Below are 22146 nucleotides of genomic sequence, written 5' to 3' on the forward strand. Positions count from 1 at the left end.
TGATAATACCTTTGTTGATCTAGACTGACACGGGCTGGCGGCTGGTTGTAAGACACTGGTGTAGCTGCTGCTTGCCTCCCAAGAACTGTGCTGGGTGAGGCACTGTGACTTTTCTCTATTCCTCAGTATACTTACCTGTATGTGAACCCAGAAACAAAACACATGAGAAGATAGCAAGGAAAAGAAAACCCAACTCACATATGCTTCAGTGAAAGAAAACTAGATACTCACTGCCTACTAAGCTTGTAAGGGATGAGTCAAGGTCGCTCCCAAGGGCTTTGCCGGCTGCCATGGTGGGAATGGGTGGTACCATGGAGACAAGTGCAGGCTGCCCGGTTGGTGCCATGGTTGGCATCAAAAGATCACCTAGACCATCAAACATTGGAAATCAAACAGACTGGGTTCAGAATAACTGAAACGCCTTCTGCAAGATTAAAGTGAAACTGTCTTTTGAGAAACCATGGAAACAAATGAATAAACAATCTTACAAAGAGGACATGCAATTCACACTTTCCGTGACTACAACACGAGGAAGAAGACATCTACATATTTCTACTCATAAAGGATGGAAATACTAATGAACGGCAGCAGAGATGGAAAACGCCTGTAGAAGGCTCAGGCAGGAGTGCAGACTTCACAGCCATAAGTGGGCTCCAGGTCAGCCCCTGCCTCACTAGCTGTGGGCCTTTCACAAAGTCACCATCTGAGCTTTTTAGTTTTCTCATCTGTAAATGGGAAGAGTACCACTACCACATGGCTTTGTCAAGAAGTTTAAATTAGACGATATAGATCATGGTTTTTACAATGCTTGCTCTATACAGGCACTCTCAGAAGTGGAAGCCATTGTTACTCTGACTAAAAACAATCACTAAACTACTTTTGATTTAAAATGGTGGGGATTTAAGCAAAGCCTAAACAAATTACTCTGAAAACCTAAGATGCTTACTTTTAAAATAGTTCTTAAATGAGAAAAAAAGAATTGTATCTTCTAATTTTCTATGAAATTAGTGTCAAAATAAAATCTGATCTAATGGTTGGAACTTAGTAAAAAGTAGCTGAAAAGGAGTTTATCCTATTTTATTGATTTATCTTTATTTTTTGAGACAGAATCTCACTTTGTCACCCAGGCTGGAGTACAGTGGCATAATCATAGCTGTAACATCAAACTCCTGGGCTTAAGCTTAAGCAATTGTCTTGCCTCAGCCTCCCAAGTACTTGGGACTATAGGAGGCTGCCACAATGCCCAGCATTCTTTTTGTGGCAGTTACACTGTTGTTTAGCTGGCCCCCACGGGGTTTGAACCCGCCAGCCTGGGTGCATGTGGCTGGTGCCATAACCACAGTGCAATGGGCGCCAAGCCTCTTTTTCTTTTTAGAAGTGGCGGTCTTACTCCAGGCTGGTCTCAAACTCCTCGCCTAAAGTGTTCCTCCTGTCTCAGCCTCACAAAGTACAGGGGATATAGGCATGAGCTACTGTGCCTGACCAGTCGATCATATCTTAGAAGTAACAATTTTGATATTGTTTTTTCTCATGCCAGAGATCACTTCTGGTTCTAACTTTCAGAGTGTATCTAAGCTAAATGCTGTTTTAAGTATTAGGACTCAAATGCCATCATTGAGCTTCCCAATCATCATATAAGTCAGCATTTGTTCAGTTCTGCAGTGCAGATCTTTCAAAACGCAGACTCATAGTATTTCCATAAGATATTTCTGATATCTTTTATATGTCGAAAACTTTGTGGTTGTTAAATTTTATCAAGAAACTATACATATCTACATTAATACTACTGTACAATAATTCTGAAGTGAAAAAGGACAGCATTCGACCAGGCACTGGCAAGGGAAGCAACCAAATTGTCAGGCATGGGACATATTCAGGGTGTTCCTGAAACACATTTAATTGCCAAAAACTCACCAACTGAAAATTGTAGTGAGGACCCAGCATGGGAAGAATAGAATGGAAGAGAATACAAACAAAATGACAGCAGTGATGAGAGGTTAAAGGCAGGCAAAGAATACTGTGTCTCAATTTCATAAAACGGAGGCCATACAGGCCTTGAAGGGTATAAGCAACAGCATCGGGGGGGTCACGTATTCAGACACTATACGATATTCAGTACTAAGTACTTGATTTTGCTTAACATCTCTAAACTGTGCAAGCTCATGCAAATAGATGGTGTGCGTGTTAAGTTAGATTTCTGCTAAAAATAAAAACCAGAAAGAATTGCAGGTTGTTCTTAAAGCTACCAGGGTGTTCTGGGAATTTTTATTCAGTTACAGAATGAGGAGGTATCAACGTTTTAAAACTCGGGTCATCCTCAGTACTGGCATGTTGTAGGTTTCCTGGCAACATGCTAACCTTTGGTGGTATATTAATGTCATCAAGATAAATAAAGAGCGCGTGTGGTGGTCGCTGCCTCACCTGATGGGTCAAAGGAGCTGCTGCTGGAAGTTGAAGGTGTTGTTCCAAAAGCTTCCTCAAAATTGGGCTGTAGCAGGTTATTCTGAGCTGGAGTCACTGGGGATGGAGCAGGGGCCATGAAAGAACCCCCAAATCCTGAAAGGAAAATTTCCAGAAAAATATAAGCAGAAAAAACCAAGGGTGGGTAAATACCATACAAACAAAGTTAGAAGAAGTTATGGAAGACGGAAAGGAACTGAATGAAGGCAGATTAGCAGTCATTGAAGTCCGGAACATTTGTTTTTGAAGTTTTAAAAATACAGTATCTTGATATGTATCATGTATTAATGAGAGATTTAATTTAATTAATAAGATAGCACATAAAATATACCCTCCTTAAGGAACCAAACCTGTTATTCCATGAAGTACGTTAAAGCAAATGAAGAATCACTAGGGTTAACATTCAGATAATCATCTTCATTACTTTGAATTTATGTTTCTTCAAAGCATAATACCAGGTAGGAGTAAATGTTGAGTTGTGAACACTTTAGTTCCACAATGTGGAGTTGGTTTGTTATTGTAAGAGAATACCAATCAGGAAAGTGTGTGTTGGGTCCTCCTTACTGCCTTCCACACGTGCTCTAGCCTCACTGTCACCGCCCACGCGGGCCCCCGCAGCTCCGGTCTCGGGGTTCCACGACACTCACTGGAAGGGGGACATCCTGGCTGGAGCCTGGACTCCTCTGATCGAGTCTCTGTGGTGCAGCCACAGCAATATTTCTGAGGAGAGCAGCTCCTGAACTTGCAGATTCCTGGAACTTTTGTCCTGGTGCCTGGGGACCAGGTGTTTCTGTCCTTCCCACCACTGTAAACTGGCCTGTGGACACTACCCCCCACCTGCCTCTCTCGGTATCAGAAACCTGCTCAGGGTGGGGGTGGGGGACCTCCTTGCCCTCTGCTGCTGCTCACTGGGGCCAGCCTCAGCCCCCACCCACACCACGTCCACACCAGGTCACAGCCCTGTCCCACATCCATCACACTCTGTATCCTGTCCCCCCAGGTCCAACTCAGGGGACGGCTTTCTGGGGTCAGGAACTGTATCTTCCTTTCTCACTTATTTTTCACAGATATCCAGCGTGGTGCCTATGATGCTGAATTAACGTTTACTGAATGAAGGACACTACTCCTAAACATAAAAGGTGAGGCGACATCAAAGACTACTGAGAAGTCATCAAACCTCAAGTTAAATGCTTATCTTTTGAAGGCTGCAAGCAAATAATTTCTCTCAATCAACACTGAGAAACAGACGTGGAGGCTGGTCTGCACTACTGCTGCCAGCCCGGGAGGGAAGCGGCTTGCTGAGACCCTGGACGGTGGTCTGTTATTACAGAAAGGGACCTGCTTCCATCAGAAGTCATTCTCACACAGAGTTTGGGCATATATTCCTTTCACGTTTAGACACGTCATCTCTTCCTCAGAAAACTCTCGCAAAAACAAAGAATGATTCAAAAACATCCTCAAATTTACATTCCATAAATCCAATTTATAATTTTGAAAATAACTTCTACTAAAATTCCCAAGTTACTATTTTATAAAGCAGGTGTTCAAGTCCTGGCTGTTCCTGGAAATTAACAGTGATGTGTTTAGACTTTCCTTATACACATGTGGAAAAACAGCAATTTAGAAAAATTACTATTGATCAGAAGACGATCTTCACAGTTCACAATGGTCACTTTAAGTGAGTTCAGTATTTGAATGATACTTTACATAAATATCGCATGACCTTCTTTACTGAAGAAAATTCATTCTCCAGATCCGTGAGAACCAATATCACTAGCAAACAAACTGTACTAGAGGGGCTTATTTTTGTGGATGTGACCATTTTGACTTTAGATAGATTGATGTCTGGGTTAATGTGGATTTTTTTGGAAACAATATCTTACACCTCTAGTTGAAATATGATGGTGGTTAATTTAAACAGTTGTTCCGTGGTGTGGGTCTCTTTGCCATAGGTGGTCTCTTTGCCAGAAACTATACTGGACTCTCAGTTTCTTAAAAGTTGGCCAAGGAAAGGGCAGTTTACTTTATAATCCCAGCTGACTGCTGCTGGAAAGGGCCTGAGGAGCATCTGGGGCAGTCCTGCCACTCCCTGGCCAGAAGTGACTTAGAGAGAAGTTGACACACGGAGCCAGGTCTCAGCACCAAGAGGGAACCTGTGGTCCCCCAGGCCCTCCACTCAGGGCTGCTGAGCTTCGCTCCAGGTAAATTACACCTGAAAGTGACAGGTGAGGCCAACACTGGCCTGGGGCACAAGTGTCATGAACTGGACTGAGCTTTATTTCATAGGATAACCATATGAATCACATGAAATGCTGATATTTGACCATTCTGGCCCTAAAAAGTAGCAATTTCATATGATTCAGGCTAAAATGCATGCTAGCTTATTCAATCCTTGCAACAGCTGCCTGAGGGTGACCTGACGTCAGAGAAGTTAAATAATTTGCTCAAGGTCACATGGTGGTCAGTGTCAGACCACGGTGGTCAGTCTTGCGATTCCACACAGCATTTGTCCACGTCTGGGCTCTCCACTAGGGTGCAACAAGGCCAGACCCTGCACCTGGGTCTTCCCTTCACACCTGTAACTCTGATGGAGCTCTGGCAGGACCGTGGTCTTTTCTTGTATTATTTATATATTAGGTTCTTATGAAGTAGTTTCACTCACAAACCTAGAATAATCAAACAACTTATTAGGTGATACAAAATGACTGATTATCCTTAAAAAGTCAATTGTTATCCTCTAAATGAAGAACAGGAATATTGTAGGTATTAATGAAGAGTTTGGAGAATTCCTCCTGTTAAGTAACTGAAAAGATTTAGAGCCCTGGAAAACAGAATTATTAGGAAAACCCAAACCACTAATCTATCTATATAGTCTCATTTACATAAAGAAAGGTATTCCATGAGGTGGAATTGGGAACAAGGCAATAATCAGAACACTTCTGGATGGCTGGCGGTCCTATTTCACGCTGTAATGGAATAGCCAACTATCTTCACATCCTCAACCATGTGCACTCCCTGCCTTTTATCACAGCCCATCAGTCTCACGAAAGGATCTTTCTGAAGGGAGACCACCTCGCACTTAGAGTTTGATACAGACACAGAACTGCAGGCCACACAGTGCGTTCTATCCCTCTGGTCAGGAGAGGGAAATCTACTGACAGAGAAAGACACACCCACACAGGACGATGGGATCAACTGAGCCTCTGTAGACTTCCTTCCCTTTTAGTGGAAGTTGTCAGTTTTTAATTCCACATTCAACAAGTTTGCATTTTTTTTTTTTTAACCATTTGACAGATTTTTATCACAGTGGTTAACATAGCCTTTCCGGCGTTATCTCAGTTACTGTGCCAAAACATTTACATTCTACATTTACCAAGTTTCGGAAATACCCCTGTAATATGCACCACAGGTGTGAGCCCACCGAACCCCCTCCCTCTACCCACCACCCCCCCTTTCTGACTTCCCCCTATCGTTAAGTTGTAGCTGGGTTATAGCTTTCCTGTGAGAGTCCCAAATTAGTTTCATAGTAGGGCTGTGTACATTGGGCACTTTTTCTTCCATTCTTGAGATACTATACTAAGAAGAATATGTTCCAGCTCCATTCATGTAAACATGAAAGAGGTAAAGTCTCCATCTTTCTTTAAGGCTGCATAGTATTCCATGGTATACATATACCACAATTTATTAATCCATTCGTGGATCGATGGGCACTTGGGCTTTTTCCATGACTTAGCTATTATGAATTGGGCTGCAATAAACATTCTGGTACAAATATCTTTGTTATGTTGTGATTTTTGGTCTTCTGGGTATATGCACAGCAGAGGAATTACAGGATTGAATGGCAGATCTATTTTTAGATCTCTGAGTGTTCTCCATATATCTTTCCAAAAGGAATATATTAATTTGCATTCCCACCAGCAGTGCAGAAGTGTTCCCTTTTCTCCGCATCCACGCCAACATCTCTGGTCTTGAGATTTTGTGATATAGGCTAGTCTCACTGGAGTTAGATGATATCTCAAAGTAGTTTTGATTTGCATTTCTCTGATGATTAAAGATGATGAGCATTTTTTGATATGTCTGAAGGCCGAGCGCCTGTCTTCTTCAGAGAAGTTTCTCTTCAAATCCCTTGCCCAGCCTGTGATGGGATCCCTTGTTTTTTTCTTGCTGATGCATTTGAGTTCTCTGTGGATTCTGGTTATTAAATCTTTGTCAGAGATATACCCTGCAAATATCTTCTCCCATTCTGAGGGCTGTCTGCTTGCTTTGCTTACTGTGTTCTTAGCTGTGCAGAAGCTTTTTAGTTTGATCAAGTCCCAGTAGTGTATTTTTGAAGCTGCTTCAGTTGCCCGGGGGTTCTCCTCATGAAATACTCACCCAGACCAATTTCTTCAAGGGTTTTCCCTGCGTTCTCCTTTAGTATATTTATAGTTTCGTGTTTTAAGTTTAAATCTTTAATCCAATGAGAGTCTATCTTAGTTAATGGTGAAAGGTGTGGGTCCAATTTCAGTCTTCTGCAGGTTGCCAGCCAGTTCACCCAGCACCATTTGTTAAATAGGGAATCTTTTCTCCACTGAATGTTTTTAATTGGCTTGTCAAAAATCAAATAGCGGTAAGTAGCTGGATTCATCTCTTGGTTCTCTATTCTGTTCCAGATATCTACTTCTCTGTTTTTGTGCCAATACCATGCTGTTTTGATCACTATCGATTTGTAGTAAAGTCTGACGTCTGGTAATGTGATTCCTCCTGTTTTGTTTTTATTTCTGAGTAATGTCTTGGCTATTCGAGGTTTTTTCTGATTCCATATAAAACGAAGTAATGTTTTTTCAAGATCTTTAAAATATGACAGTGGAGCTTTAATAGGGAGTGCATTGAAATTATATATTACTTTGGGTAGTATGGACATTTTGATAATGTTGATTCTTCCCAGCCATGAGCATGGTATGTTTTTCCATTCGTTAACATTTTCAGCTATTTCTTTTCTTAGAGTTTCATAGTTCTCTTTATAGAGATCTTTCACGTCTTTTGTTAGGTAAATTCCCAAATATTTCATCTTCTTTGGCACTACTGTGAATGGGATAGAGTCCTTAACTGCTTTTTCAATTTGACTGTTGTTGGTGTATATAAAGGCTACCGATTTATGAATGTTGATTTTTGTAACCTGAGACACTGCTGTATTCCTTGATCATTTCTAGGAGTTTTGTAGTAGAGTCCCTAGTGTTTTCCAGATACACAATCATATCATCTGCGAAGAGCGAAAGTTTGATCTCTTCTGAACCTATATGGATACCCCTGATCGCCTTTTCTTCCCTAATTGCGGTGGCTAAAACTTCCATTACAATGTTGAAAAGCAATGGAGACAATGGGCAGCCTTGTCTGGTTCCTGATCTGAGTGGAAATGATTCCAATTTAACTCCATTCAATATGATATTGGCTGTGGGTTTGCTGTAGATAGCCTCTATCAGTTTAAGAAAAGTCCCTTCTAGACCAATTTTCTTGAGTGTTCTGATCATGAAGGGATGCTGGATATTATCAAAAGCTTTTTCTGCATCAATTGAGAGAATCATATGGTCTTTGTTTTTTAATTTGTTTATGTGCTGAATTACATTTATAGATTTACGTATATTGAACCAGCCTTGAGACCCTGGGATAAAACCAACTTGGTCATGATGTATAATTTGTTTGATGTGTTGCTAGATTCTGTTTGTTAGGATCTTGTTGAATATTTTTGCATCTATATTCATTAGTGATATTGGTCTATAATTTTCTTTTCTTGTTGGGTCTTTTCCTGGTTTGGGGATCAGGGTGATGTTTGCTTCATAGAACGTGTTGGGTAGTCTTCCTTCTTTTTCTACATTTTGGAACAGGTTGAGTAATATAGGTACTAATTCCTCTTTAAAGGTTTGGTAGAATTCTGACGTGAAACCGTCTGGTCCTGGGCTTTTCTTTTTAGGGAGGTTTTGTATAGTTGATGCTATTTCTGAACTTGATATGGGTCTGTTCAACATTTCCACTTGATTCTGGTTAAGTCTTGGAAGGTGGCGTGCTTCCAAGTATTGGTCTATTTCCTTCAGATTTTCATATTTCTGAGAATAAAGTTTCTTGTAATATTCATTAAGGATTTTTTGGATTTCTGATGAGTCTGTGGTTATTTCGTCTTTGTTGTTTCTGATTGATGATATTAGAGATTTTACTCTTTTTTTCCTGATTAGGTTGGCCAGAGGTTTATCTATTTTATTGACCTTTTCAAAAAACCAGCTTTTTGATTTATTGATCTGTTGTATTATTCTTTTGTTTTCAATTTCATTTAATTCTGCTCTAATTTTGGTTATTTCTTTTCTTCTACTGGTTTTGGGGTTGGAATGTTCTTCCTTTTCCAGTTGCTTGTGATGTCCCATTAAGTTGTTAACTTCCTCTCTTTCCGTTCTCTTGAGGAAGGCTTGCAGTGCTATAAATTTCCCTCTTAGAACTGCCTTTGTGGTGTCCCAGAGGTTCTGATAGTTTGTGTCTTCATTGTCGTTTTGTTCCAAAAAGTTGGCGATTTCTTTCTTAATCTCATCTCTGACCCAGCTATCATTCAGCATAAGGTTATTTAACTTCCATGTTTTTGTATGGGTATGCAGATTCCTGTTGTTACTCAATTCAAGTTTTATTCCATGATGGTCCGAGAAGATGCATGGAATAATTTCTATTCCTTTAAATTTAGTGAGGTTAGACTTGTGACCTAAAATGTGGTCAATTTTGGAGTAAGTTCCGTGGGCTGCTGAGAAGTATGTGTATTCAGTTTTGTTGGGATGAAATGTTCTGTAGATGTCTGCTAAATCTAAATATTGGATGGTGAGGTTTAAATCTAAGATTTCTTTGCTCAGCTTCTTGCTGGAGGATCGATCCAACACTGCCAAGGGAGTGTTGAAATCTCCGACGATTATGGAGCTGGAGGAAATCAAGTTACTCATGTCTGTTAGAGTTTCTCTTATAAATTGAGGTGCATTCTGGTTGGGTGCATAGATATTAATAATTGAGATCTCATCATATTGAGTATTACCCTTAACAAATATGAAGTGACCATTCTTGTCCTTCCTTACTTTGATGGTTTAAAGCCTACTGTATCTGCAAATAAAATTGCAACACCTGCTTTTTTCTGATTACCATTTGCCTGAAATATGGATGACCATCCTTTCACCCTGAGTCTGTATTTGTCTTTTAAGTTGAGATGTGACTCTTGTATGCAACAAATATCTGGCTTGAGATTTTGTATCCAGTCAGCTAACCTATGCCTCTTTAGAGGACAGTTTAAGCCATTCACATTGATGGAGAGTAAGGATAAGTCTGGTGGAATTTTGGGTATCGAGTTTTTCAAAGGTCCAGTGGACATTTTTAATCCTTTCGCCAGTGTGGAAGTTGGAGTTTGATCCGAAGTTTCTGAGTTAGTTTACTTTTGTGGTATAGGATGGGTTGGTCATTGTGGAGGATAGGTCTGAGAACATCCTGAAGTGCTGGTTTACTTATGGCAAATTTTTTCAACATATGAATGTCATTGAAGTATTTAATTTCTCCATCATAGATGAAACTCAGTTTAGCTGGATACAAGATCCTGGGTTGAAAGTTTTTTTGCTTTGGGGGATTAAAAGTTGATGACCAGCCTCTTCTGGCTTGAAAAGTTTCAGCAGAGAGATCTGCAGTTATTCTAATATTCTTACCTTTGTACGTTATAGTTTTCTTTCGCCGGGCTGCTTTGAGAATCTTCTCTTTCATGTTAACTTTAGTGAAGCTAATTATGATATGTCTGGGGGATGACTTATTGGGGTTGAATCGTGCTGGGGTTCTGAAGCTGTCTGCTATCTGAATTTCAGATTCTCTAGGCATGTCTGGAAAATTTTCTGTCATAATTTCATGCAGAAGGGCCTCTGTACCCCTGGAGGCCACTTCATCATTCTCAGAAATCCCTATAATTCTTATGTTGTTTTTTTTCGAATTATCTGATAGTTCTCTGAGTGAGTGATCCGTTTTTGCTCTCCATTTCTCTTCCTCTTTGAGAGATTGGGAGCGTTCAAAGACTTTATCTTCAATGTCAGAAATCCTTTCTTCTGCTTGTTCCATTCTGTTACTGAGGGATTCTACTGTATTTTTCATATCTTTGAGGGCTGTAAGTTCTTGCTTCAGTGTGTCTAAGTCTTTGGTGGTTTTGTCTTTAAATTCCTGAGACAATTTTTGAATTTCTCCTCGAATTCCTAATTCCATTTTATTAATCTTGTCTGCAATCCAAATTCTGAATTCGATTTCTGACATCTCAGCCAGTTGTTTATGAATGGGATCTTCAATCACATCTGCCGTATCTTTTCTTGGGGGGGTTGATCTATTCTGGTTATTCATGTTACCAGAGTTTTTCCACTGATTCTGCCCCATGGTTATTTTACTCCCTTTGTTTTTTCCCCTGGGGTTTTATTGAGGGCCCGTACAGTGTTGTGGCCTGAGAAACTGGGGCCCTGTCTGGTGTGGTGGAGCAAAGTGGTTCTGTCTTGTTTTCAGCTGGTTTGTGTTCGATCCTATTACAACTTCTACTCTGGCTTGAAGTCTCAGCTGTGTGGAAAAATCAGCAATTAAGTCACCCAACCTGCCCACCTCTGGACCCAGTTGGAAAAGGAGAATCAAACCTTCCTACAACCGCACACCCAGGGCACCACCTGAAAAGTCCTCAGTCTATTAGCCCAGTTAAAAAGGTCCAAATCAACTGTCTCAATCGGCACCTGTCTCGGGTGGGAGAATTCAAGAGGTCTCTGGGAACTGGATCACAGGAGCCTGGTGACTCCTCTGACACGGCTCACCCCAGTGCAGCGTGGAGTCAGGAGGAGCCACCCAGCAAACAGAGCAGTCTGGGAAGGTTGACGTCTCCTTCCGCACTTTGCCCCTCCGTCGGACCCAGTCACTGGTATCTCTGCAGATGGCTAACCCAGTTGCCTGCAGTGAACAGACACTCCAGGGGTTTGCACCTGCCTGAATCGCAAGGAAGTCTGCCAGGCCCTCGCAGACTGCCGCTATCTAGCAGGAGGAGATGGGGCCTGACATCTTTGGGTGTTTGATGCAGGTGATGGGAAGGAGGTGTTCACTCAGGCTTAGCCCCGTCCCTGATGGATGCTGCTAACAGAACAGACAACTTTGCGGGGTTCTGTCTCTGTTCCTGTCGAAATCGCCTACAGAAGATGGGCTGTTTTGAGTTCAAACATCTTTGCTGTTGGAGGTTTGCGTCCGATCACCTCTCTTGGTCGGCCCCGCCCTGGAAGCTTCCCGGGTTTGTGAGCAGTGTCAGGAAATCCCCTGCTCACCGGTGGCCTCCTCTGGTTGCCCAGGGAGACAGGGGGTGTGGCCTCAGAATATCCAGAAGTGAGCGTTCCTCCGTTAAAGAAAAAACGGCTGTTGATCTACCTCCAGGGAACTGCTGCTCTAGTGTGGGCACTCAGGCGACCCTTTTCTCCTCTTTCTCGCTCCCCAGAGTCAGCACTGAGCGGCCGCAGTTTGTGCTGGGTCCACACCCCTTAAGAGATCCCCCAAGAATCAGAACTCTTGGGGGATAGGCTCCCAGACCCCGATTGGGAGTGGGAGGGGGAAGCTAGAGTTTCATTCAGTTTTACGCAACAATATGGCCCAGGGAGGGCTCCTGCACTGCACCGCAGGGAAGTGCCGCCAAGGCTTGATTTCCCCTCAGCAGAGTGCCCTCTCCTCGCTCACGTGTCCCAGAGTCAGCGCTGACCTGACGCAGCTCAGCACTGTGCACTCCCCTCGAGAAATCACCCAAGAATCCGAACTCCTGGGGGATAGGCCCTCAGACCCCGAGTGAAAGTAGGAGCTCTCAGCTCTCAGCGGGGAAGCTAGAGTCTTATTCAGTCTTGTGCCCCGTAATGTTGCCCGGGGAGGGTTGCTGCACTGCACCGCAGGGAAGTGCCGTGAGGCGTGACTCCCCCTCAGCCGGGTGCCCTCTCCTCACTCGCGGCCTCAGAGTCAATGCTGACCAGTCGCAACTCGGGGACTGTCCACTCCCCTTGAGAAATCACCCAAGGATCCGAACTCCTGGGAGACAGGCCTCCAGACCTCAGTGGGCGGGAGGGGATCACCGGGAGGGTTGCTGGCGAAGGATTCCCAAAGTTTTATTCAGTTTTATGCCTGGCAGGAGAACGCCACGGCACCCCAGTAGGGGAGGTAGGTCCAGTTTTTAGAAGGTCTCTCCCGTGGAGTGTAGTGGGAGGGCCTTTAATTTCTGCCCGCTTGTTTAATTGTGGGGATCTTGAGCCGGTCTCATGGGGGAGGGAGACTCCCGTCCGCTTGGTGGTGGATTTTGTACCTTTTGTTTGCATCCTTGTGATCACAGCTTGCCTCAGCAGTGTTGATGTGCGTTCTTCAACCTTCTTTCTTGGTGAGGCTCAAGTCCACCAGGATACTTACTAAATTCCTGTCCCTTAACTCTCCTTCTGGATGGGAGCCTCTGTTGAAAGCTGGCTTCATTCCGCCATCTTGTCTCCCTCAACAAGTTTGCATTTTAAATTAGTTGGAGGACTTCTGTGGTCCTGCTAGAAGGTCACCTGTGTGATGTGGTCAAGAGAACACATGCGGAACCACGAAGGGCCGATACTGTCCCCCTAGCTTTGGAATTAAAGGGACGACGTGGTACCCACCTATCCTGTCTTGATTTATGGTGCCATCCCCTCAGAATTATGTCCATTAGGGAAGAGCATGGCTGTCCTGCTTGATGTCGACCTGGGAAGTTAGGCATGACCTTCACACACGCTCCTTCCCTTATAATCAATGTTTACCTTTGTCACCCTGGAATCTGTATCTTTCAAACACCTGCGCTTTCATTTGGCATATGTTGAGCAGAATCAGACAGTTTTACTCTTTACTGTGTGAAATAATATTTCTTCTTATTAGTTATAAACTTAACTTCCAAGTTTCCAACCAGACTCCGTCTGAGACACAGATCACGTCTATACTGTTGTTATATGTCCTCTCTTCCCTTTTTCTCTCCTTCCTCCCTTCCTTTCATTATTTTGAGAACTATTCTCCAGTCTGTCTTCCCTGGCCACACAATCTCTTCTCCAGGATCTTCTCCTTTGACTACACTGGGTGCACCAAACAACTTGAATATTTTACTGAAGTGGTGGAAGGAAACTACAATGATATTTCAAGTACAGTTCTGTTCTACAACTGCTATCATCTGACAATTCTGGAACTAAATGTGAATAAAGAACACACAGTTTTTATGACAGATATATCTTTTCTTTTTTGAGACAGAGTCTCACTCTGTTGTTCTGGGTAGAGTGCCGTAGCATCACAGCTCACAGCAACCTCCAACTCTGGGGCTTAAGCGATTCTCTTGTCTCAGCCTCCCGAGTAGCTGGGACTACAGGTGCCCACCACAATGCCCAACTATTTTGTTTGTTTGTTTGTTTGTTTGTTGTTGTTGTTGCAGTTGCCACTGCTGTTTTAGTTGGCCAGGACTGAGTTTGAACCTGCCACCCTCAGTGTATGGGGGCAGTGCCCTACACACTGAGCCCCAGGCACTGCCCAGATATATCTATTCTTAAGAGACTGTCCACTCAGCCTTGGTTTTCTGGTTTTAAAATACATGCCAATTTTTGATAAGGCTTCTTCTCCTCAATTTTAATATGGTTCTTAATTTTTAGTTTAAAATCCCTACCAACCACTTTAACATTTAATTATACCATCTATTTATTGCCTTATCCTTATGACTTACACGTAAAGGCATTCCCTCAGAATTTATTTATTTATTTATTTTTTAAATCTTAGCGTGGGTAAAAGTCCTCAGTCTAACAAACAAGGTTTGTTTTGGACAATCTAAACCTCCCTTGACAGTGACTGTGTATTATTTTTCGTTTTTATTCTTTCACAAAATAGTTGTATTAGTAATAGTTGATTTTATAAGATAATAGATAATTTTTCATAAAATATAACTATTTCTCTTCCCTCTCTTTTTTGGGGGTTCAAATTCCTACTTTGAACCTCATCAATTTGTAGGCTTATTATCTGTGACAAGGTTTTTTTCTTTTCTTTTTTTTTTTTTTTGAGACAGAGTCTCACTTTGTCACCCTCGGTTGAGAGCCATGGTGTCATAGCTCACAGCAACCTCAAACTCTTGGGCCCAAGTGATTCTCTTTCCTCAGCCTCCTGAATAGCTGGGACTACAGGCGCCTGCTACAATGCCCGGCTATCTTTTGGTTGTAATTGTCATTGTTGGTTAGCAGGCCTGGGCTGGGCTTGAACCCACCAGCTTTGGTGTATGTGGCCATTTGTGGCCAGCGCCCTACTTCCTGAGCTACTGGCACTGAGCCAAGGCTCATTTTTTTTTTAATAAAATTTTTTTAAGGTTCCTCTTTGTTTCAGTAGACTGGTGACTTAGCTGTTCCTTCCCTACATAAACTCTCACACAAGTATTCACTGCAAACCCCAGAGCCCCAAATATTTGTCCTACATAATAGACATGAAACATAAATGCATGAGTGATGTGAAACTCAGAAACCGCTGAGTGCCAGTTAAATTACATATGTAAATGTGGCTGTGTATATTGGCAGGATCCTAATTTTTTTTTTCTTTTTTCTTTTTCTTTTTGCTGCGAAAGTTGCTCATGGTCCCCGGGATAAAATTATCTTCACATTTCATAACAGGACTTTCTGATGTTCTGGCACTTGAACAAGTAACAGGAAATATTTTTCTATAAGCAAAGCAGAGGAAAGTATGAAAAGCTGGCCCCCCAAATTAAGACCTCCAGAAATTAAAAGTAATTTAAAATTTCATACATAAAGTGAAAGGAACATTAGTTTGCTCCATGCCAAGTAAATCCGACTATAAATTGAGTTATAAGAATTGTTCTGAAAGCAAACTAGATGTTCAAAGCTCTCCATACTCAATTACATTAAATATTAATCCATTTGAATAGAAAAATACCAGAGACATAAGAAAGTAAACGCTACACGGGTCAGTGAGGCAGGAGAAATGGAAAGAGCATAGGAAGACCCACGTGACTGACACTGTTACTTGTATCACGGATTTTCTCCTCTTTTTTACGCCATGTCACTAGGATTTCAGAGTGGGCAACACAATGGGTAAGCTCCACTGATTCCTGGAGACGACCTAACCTGTGCTCTGGGCATGTCCCTGCTGGACCCATCCACACACCCTGTGGTGCAGTTGAGGCCGAGGCACCTCTCACCCCAGGTTTTAGATCCTGTTTTGTTCCCCAGGGCCCAATCTCTTGTCTCTGTCACTAACCTCTGACTTTTGGATGGAACAATCTCTCTTCCCTCACGCCGGCTCTGACTGGCCTTTCTGCCCCAGTGCCATCTGCCCTGGACTCTTGCAAACACAATTTCTCAAAATGTCTCATACCCTGGAGGGTGCAGACAGGTCACAAAGGACAGGGGACACTGGAGTAGACAATGTGGCTGACCACTTTGCCAGGCTCCTGCTAGGAGGCTTCAAACCTCCCTCCAAAATTCGTGGCAGGGGAGGAATACCCAGGAAAGGAAGACAGAATTCTTAGAATTATGCAAAACGTCAGAACATTTGATTTCATGTGTCATTTCAATCTTAACTATAACTTCCATGTAAAAGGTTTTCAATCAGAAATCTCATTTAAAAATTAAAAAGGTCATGTTCCCCCCAGATAGCCATGTAAAACTTATGTGCTATTTCTGTGGCATGTTAATATCTTATTGAAAATATGAATTATGTTTACTTGTTTAGTAAGAGCTTGAAAATTTCTGTGGCCAATTTGGAGCTACTGTGAAGGATGCGTAGGCTGAAAGAAATGCTGGTCAAGCCAGCATTGTCTCCCCCAAGTAACCAGCTGGGGTTCACAATCAGGGCACTGGCTCTCATCAGAGCTGCAGCTTCCAAAGTCTGCAACAAGATCACGGTGGGGCCTGGTTCCTTCTCATTCAGGAAAATATCAGCTGGAAGTCACAGGTGTGAGTGGACTCAGCACACAAGTGTCATGTGTTTCAAGGTCATTGGGGGTGGAGTAGGGGGTACGGGAAAGACACAAAAGCATTGTTGCCCCAGGGAAATACCTAAGTAACCAGCCTGAATCACTGCTGGAGGAAAGTTAGGAGTGGGGCTGTGTCTGTGTCCTCCAGCTTCTGAGGGAGGCATCTGACCTCAGGCCAGATTTCCTACAGCCCTGAGGGTGGGTGAAGGTCCTGCCCTTACTTGTCACCTATCTGGAAACCAGTGTCCCTCAGCCTGCTGCACGTGGTATCAGAACTGCCCCCAGGGTCACTTGTAGCTTGTGACTATGGCCACACTGAAAATGGGAATGAGTCACCTGCCCTTTTGAGAGCTATGTGGCTCACAGGGGACATCAGCTGAAAGACTCTGGACATGGTGGCTCTCCTGTGCTCATTGTGGCTTGCAGGGGACGTCAGCCAAGAGACACTGGATGTGGTGGCTGCCCTTTGCTGATTGGACCCACACACTTACCAGTCCCTGATCAAGTGTGTGGGGGGTGGAATGCCTCCCCCATGGTGGCTGCAGAGTGACACTGGCATGTCCGAGGCCTGTGCAATGCTGCTGTGTGCTTCCTGTTACCGTCCTTCTAAGGAATATCACAGCAAGGCAGCCCAGGGAGCCTCTTGAGTTCCTCGGTTTGTACCTAAACTGAGGCCTCGCACCTGGCGAATGCCTTGCTGACAGCAGTAGTGGTTTCCAGGTCAGGCTACCATTGAGCACGCGCTGCCCCTGAGGAAGACCAGCACGTGGCTTTTACCATCTTAGAGCCCTTGAACTGTTTCCTTTCATTCTGTCTATACTATCCTGGCAATAAACAATAATCCCAGGTGAACTGTACCAATCTGCTCCACACGACGGCCTTCCTGACCTGGGATCACGCCATGAGTTTTCACGTAGAAAAAAATGTTATTGTGTTTTAATAAGTGTGGCATGTACTAGCATCTCTAACTGGGGGCATGTAGGGAATCTGTAACAGTTTCTCCTGGAGTGATTCATGTATTACAGAACCAATGGTCAAACATTACTGTACATTTCTTTAAAAAACTCTCCACAAATTCTTTAAAAAAAACCCAACAAGATGGGAATAGACATTATAAGGTACAAATTGCTACATAAGCACATTTCCTTTTTTTTTTTTTTTGTAGAGACAGAGTTTCACTTTAATGCCCTCGGTAGAGTGCCGTGGCATCACACAGCTCATGCAGCCTCCAACTCCTTGGCTTAGGAGATTCTCCTGCCTCAGCCTCCTGAGTAGCTGGGACTACAGGTGCCCGCCACAATGCCCGGCTATTTTTTTGTTGCAGTTTGGCCGGGGCTGGGTTTGAACCCACCACCCTCAGCATATGGGGCCGGTGCCCTGCTCACTGAGCCACAGGCGCCACCCAGCACATTTCCTTTTTAACAGACAAAAAGAAACATGCTGACTGACAGAAGGCAGGTTACCAGCTTCTGAGAAGTCACAGGGTGGCTTGTTTACTGGCGGGATTTTTAAGATAATTTCATTTTGTAAAATCCTGGGAAATAATCAAACTTCTCTTGTTCGGCATCTTCTTTTTCATTTTCACATCTTGATAGGAAAATAAAACACGCACTCTGCAACTTCTGTAATATCTGTCACTTAGAAAAGATTACATATCCAAACTTAACTTTCACGAAACACCATTTAACTTGTGTAATTCATTACCAGCTAGGAGGTCTGCCGACATGATGAGCTAGAAGCAGCCTGAGGGGCAGGTTGGGGCTCAGGAGCACCACTTCCAAACGCATCTATGCGCCATTCATCATGCAGCAGAAAAGTAAGAGAGTGTAAACAGTAAGTAATGTAAATATGGTGAACACGGACAAACACGCAGACATGGCAGTGTGGGGTCAGCTCATCTGCTCTGGGTTTACAACACGATTGAGTGAACTAAATAATGCTCTGACCAGTTTATTCTCTCAAAAAAGCATTCTTTTTTTTTTTTTTTTTGTAGAGACAGAGTCTCACTTTATGACCCTCGGTAGAGTGCCGTGGCCTCACACAGCTCACAGCAACCTCCAGCTCCTGGGCTTAAGCGATTCTCTTGCCTCAGCCTCCCGAGTAGCTGGGACTACAGGCGCCCGCCACAACGCCCGGCTATTTTTTGGTTGCAGTTTGGCCGGGGCCGGGCTTGAACCCGCCACCCTCGGTACAGGGGGCCGGCACCCTACCGACTGAGCCACAGGCGCCGCCCTCAAAAAAGCATTCTAAAACACTTAAGAATTAACACTTCTTTACAAGATTAAGAGAATTCCCTTTCTGAAAATAAACGTTTTGGACTACATGTCATCAACCATCAAAATAGAATCAAAGTTTTAAAACTTTTTGCCAAGAAGTAGATAGCAGCATTTAAATAGAATTCCATTTAAAATGCTATCAAACATTAACAAATCTTCATAAATTTGTTCAAGCAGCAGCACCAGTACCTGTACCCATATACCCCGGTTCAGTGTGTGAAACAAGTTTTGAGCCACTCATGGTCACAGACTGTGGCATCCTTGTACCCGTCATGGTGTCCACCACAGGGCTTCAGTGTACACTGGGTACTGAGTTGGCTGACCTTTCCAAAGGCGGGTTTTGTTGCCCACTTAGGGGCTTTCTATGGTATTCATGGAGAAGTCCCTTCAGACGTGTTCCTAGAAAACTACTGCAAAATAAAGCTTTGGCTGTATCGCCCAGGTGGACCGCTGAGAGCTACTTCAGTACATCTGTCTGTCTTCAGATAGGGCACAAAGGAGGCCAAATCTCAACACACTTTCCAATCCTTCTAATTCTTGGGAAAGATTTTAAAATATTGAACCCCACAGAACAAGCAGACACCATCTTACGCTGTCGGTTTTAACTGGCTTATTGGTTTTCAGTTCTAAGTTACCTCGCTCATGTTTGAATTGCTTTTGAGAACCCAGAAATATTGACTTAGCACAGATCCAGATCACCAAGGAAGAGCAGGGGAAGGAAATTCCAATCAGGGATTCTACACCGTGATGAACAAAAGTTGGAAACACGAAGACTTCAAATGAAAAATGATCTGGTTTAGTTAAGCCATGCACTGAAAATTAGGATGAACTGATGAGGGTGGAGATGATGGCAAAGAAGTGAAAAAGATCTTAAAAACTTAAAATAACTTCACATGGTTCAGAGAAAAAAATGATGAAGTAGAATGAAATAGAAGATCTAAAAACTATTCTGAAGGGGGAAAAAAAAGACTCCTTAAGCGTACAGAGAGATACGCAACCCCAAAAAGGTCTATCACCTCCGAAAAGTCGGCCTGCGAGGCAGAGGCTGCAGGTGCAGGAGCCGGGGCTGCAAAGGCGTCCACTGTGCGACAGAACCTAAGTGTCACCGGGGAGAGAACCACAGCCCTGCCCAGAGGCCCCTTAGAGTTCAGTAGCTCTGGATAGGAGGACTGCAGACCCTCTTTACAGTCAGGGAAAAGCAAAGGGATTTTAGATATGCAGTTTCCCTAACAAAATAAAATTTGACTCCTTGAGGTCAGAGGTTTTAGGGTCAAAAAAAGTTTTCACTTTTCACCAGCCTTAGACTGGGAATATAAACCTCACCAGCTGTTGACAGGCCAAAGAGTAAGATTTTTTTTCGAAGTAAATTTTGAATTTAAAAGACCTTGGGCAAACCCATGTGTTGTTGCGTCTGCTCTGCACATGCACCCCACAGACACCTCTGGGGACCCCGGCACTCGCCCTGTGGACACTTCCTGGGACCCCGGCGGAACATTCGCCCCGCGGAAACCCCCGGGCACCCCGGGCAGGGCCTTCACCCGGCTGACAGCCCCGGGAACCCCGGCACTCACCGGATAGCAAGTACGTGGTGAGCGCGCGCTCGGCCTGGGAGAGGTGCCTGACAGCCATGGCGGTGGTGGCCACGAGAAAGCATCTTCCGAAAGGGAAACAAAGCAGAACCAAGCAGAGTGAGGGGCAGAGGCCGGGATCGGGCAGAGCTCTAGCAAACGCGCCATCCCCGGCAAACGCAGGGAACACGGTGGGGAAGCGCCCGCGACATACCTGTCCCGAACAGGTGGATCCCGGAGCGCCTCGGGCTTGGGCGCAGCGGCGACCTCCGGCGCGGACTCAAACAGATCTGGGACGAGAACACATTGGCCTCTCTCAGCCTGACCAACCGCCCAGCGGGCCCTTCCCCTTCCCAGCTGGCTTTCCCGGATTAAGCAGCAGGTGGTTCCTAGGGGACCTGCAGGGACACGTCTCCTGGCGGTGGCAGCTCTGTGCAGCACAGCTCACCCCAGCAGGAGGGAAGAGAGCCACAGGGACCACAAAGACAAGAAATTACCACCGAAAGTATCTAGAGCAGGCGGAGCGGCGGTGGCGGTGGCGGCGGCGGCGGCGGTGGTGGCAGCGGTGGTGGCCGCAGCGGCGGGAGCAGGAGAAGGAGCGGTGGCGGGAACCGGAGGGGCTGCGCTAGCTGTGGGGGTCACTACGGGAGCGCTGGTCTCTGGCGGCTTCCTGGCAAAGAGGTCCAGCTCGGCGCGGCATCCACGCTCCCCTCCGACAGGGCAAAGGGGTCTTGGGGAAGGGAGGTGACACAGCGTCAATGAGGAAAGAGAGAGGTCATGGGGTGGGAAGGGGCACTTGCAGGGCGCTAAACACGGAGCCGGTCTGCGGGGGGTTGACTGCTACCCTACCAGCAGGGCAGGGGTAGGGACGCTTTCTCTCTCTCTTTTTTTTTTTAATTAAATCATAGCTGTGTACATTGATATGATCATGGGGTATCATACACTAGCTTCATAAACCGTTTGACACATTTTCATCACACTGGTTGATATAGCCTTCCTGGCATTTTTTAGTTATTGTGGTAAGATACTTACAGTCTACATTTACTAAGTTTCACATATATCCTTGTAAAATGCACCGCGGGTGTGATCCCACTGGTCCCCCTCCCTCTACCCACATCCCCCCTCCCTCCCCTCCCTTTCCCCCTTCCCACTATTCTTAGGTTGTAACTGGGTTATAGCTTTCATGTGAGAGCCCTAAATTAGTTTCATAGAAGGGAGAGTACATTGGGTACTTTTTTTTCCATTCTTGAGATACTTTACTAAGAAGAATATTTTCCAGTTCCATCCATGTAAACACAAAAGAGGTAAAGTCTCCATCTTTCTTTAAGGCTGTATAATATTCCATGGTGTACATATACCTCAATTTATTAATCCATTCATGGATCGATGGGCACTTGGGCTTTTTCCATGACTTAGCAATTATGAATTGGGCTGCAATAAACATTCTTGTACAAATATCTTTGTTATGATGTGATTTTTGGTCTTCTGGGTATATGCCCAGTGGAGGGATTACAGGATTGAATGGCATATCTATTTTTAGATCTCTAAGTGTTCTACATATCTCCTTCCAAAAGGAATGTATTAATTTGCATTCCCACCGGCAGTGCAAAAGTATTCTCTTTTCTCCACATCCGCGCCAACATCTCTGGTCTTGGGATTTTGTGATATAGGCTAGTCTCACTGGAGTTAGAAGATATCTCAAAGTAGTTTTGATTTGCATTTCTCTGATGACTAAAGATGATGAGCATTTTTTCAGATGTCTGAAGGCCATGCGCGTGTCTTCTTCAGAGAAGTTTCTCTTCAAATCCCTTGCCCAGCCTGTGATGGGATCCCTTGTTCTTTTCTTGCT

At 44.1% G+C, this 22146-nt stretch overlaps 1 pseudogene; it reads right to left on the reverse strand.

Annotated features, from left to right (window-relative positions):
- Positions 1 to 20938: 20938 nt before the first annotated feature.
- The window catches only part of LOC128579345 (plakophilin-4-like), a 55739-nt pseudogene continuing 54531 nt past the window's right edge, over positions 20939 to 22146 (reverse strand).

Source organism: Nycticebus coucang, unplaced genomic scaffold, assembly GCF_027406575.1.
Source record: "Nycticebus coucang isolate mNycCou1 unplaced genomic scaffold, mNycCou1.pri scaffold_46, whole genome shotgun sequence".
Taxonomy (NCBI): domain Eukaryota; kingdom Metazoa; phylum Chordata; class Mammalia; order Primates; family Lorisidae; genus Nycticebus; species Nycticebus coucang.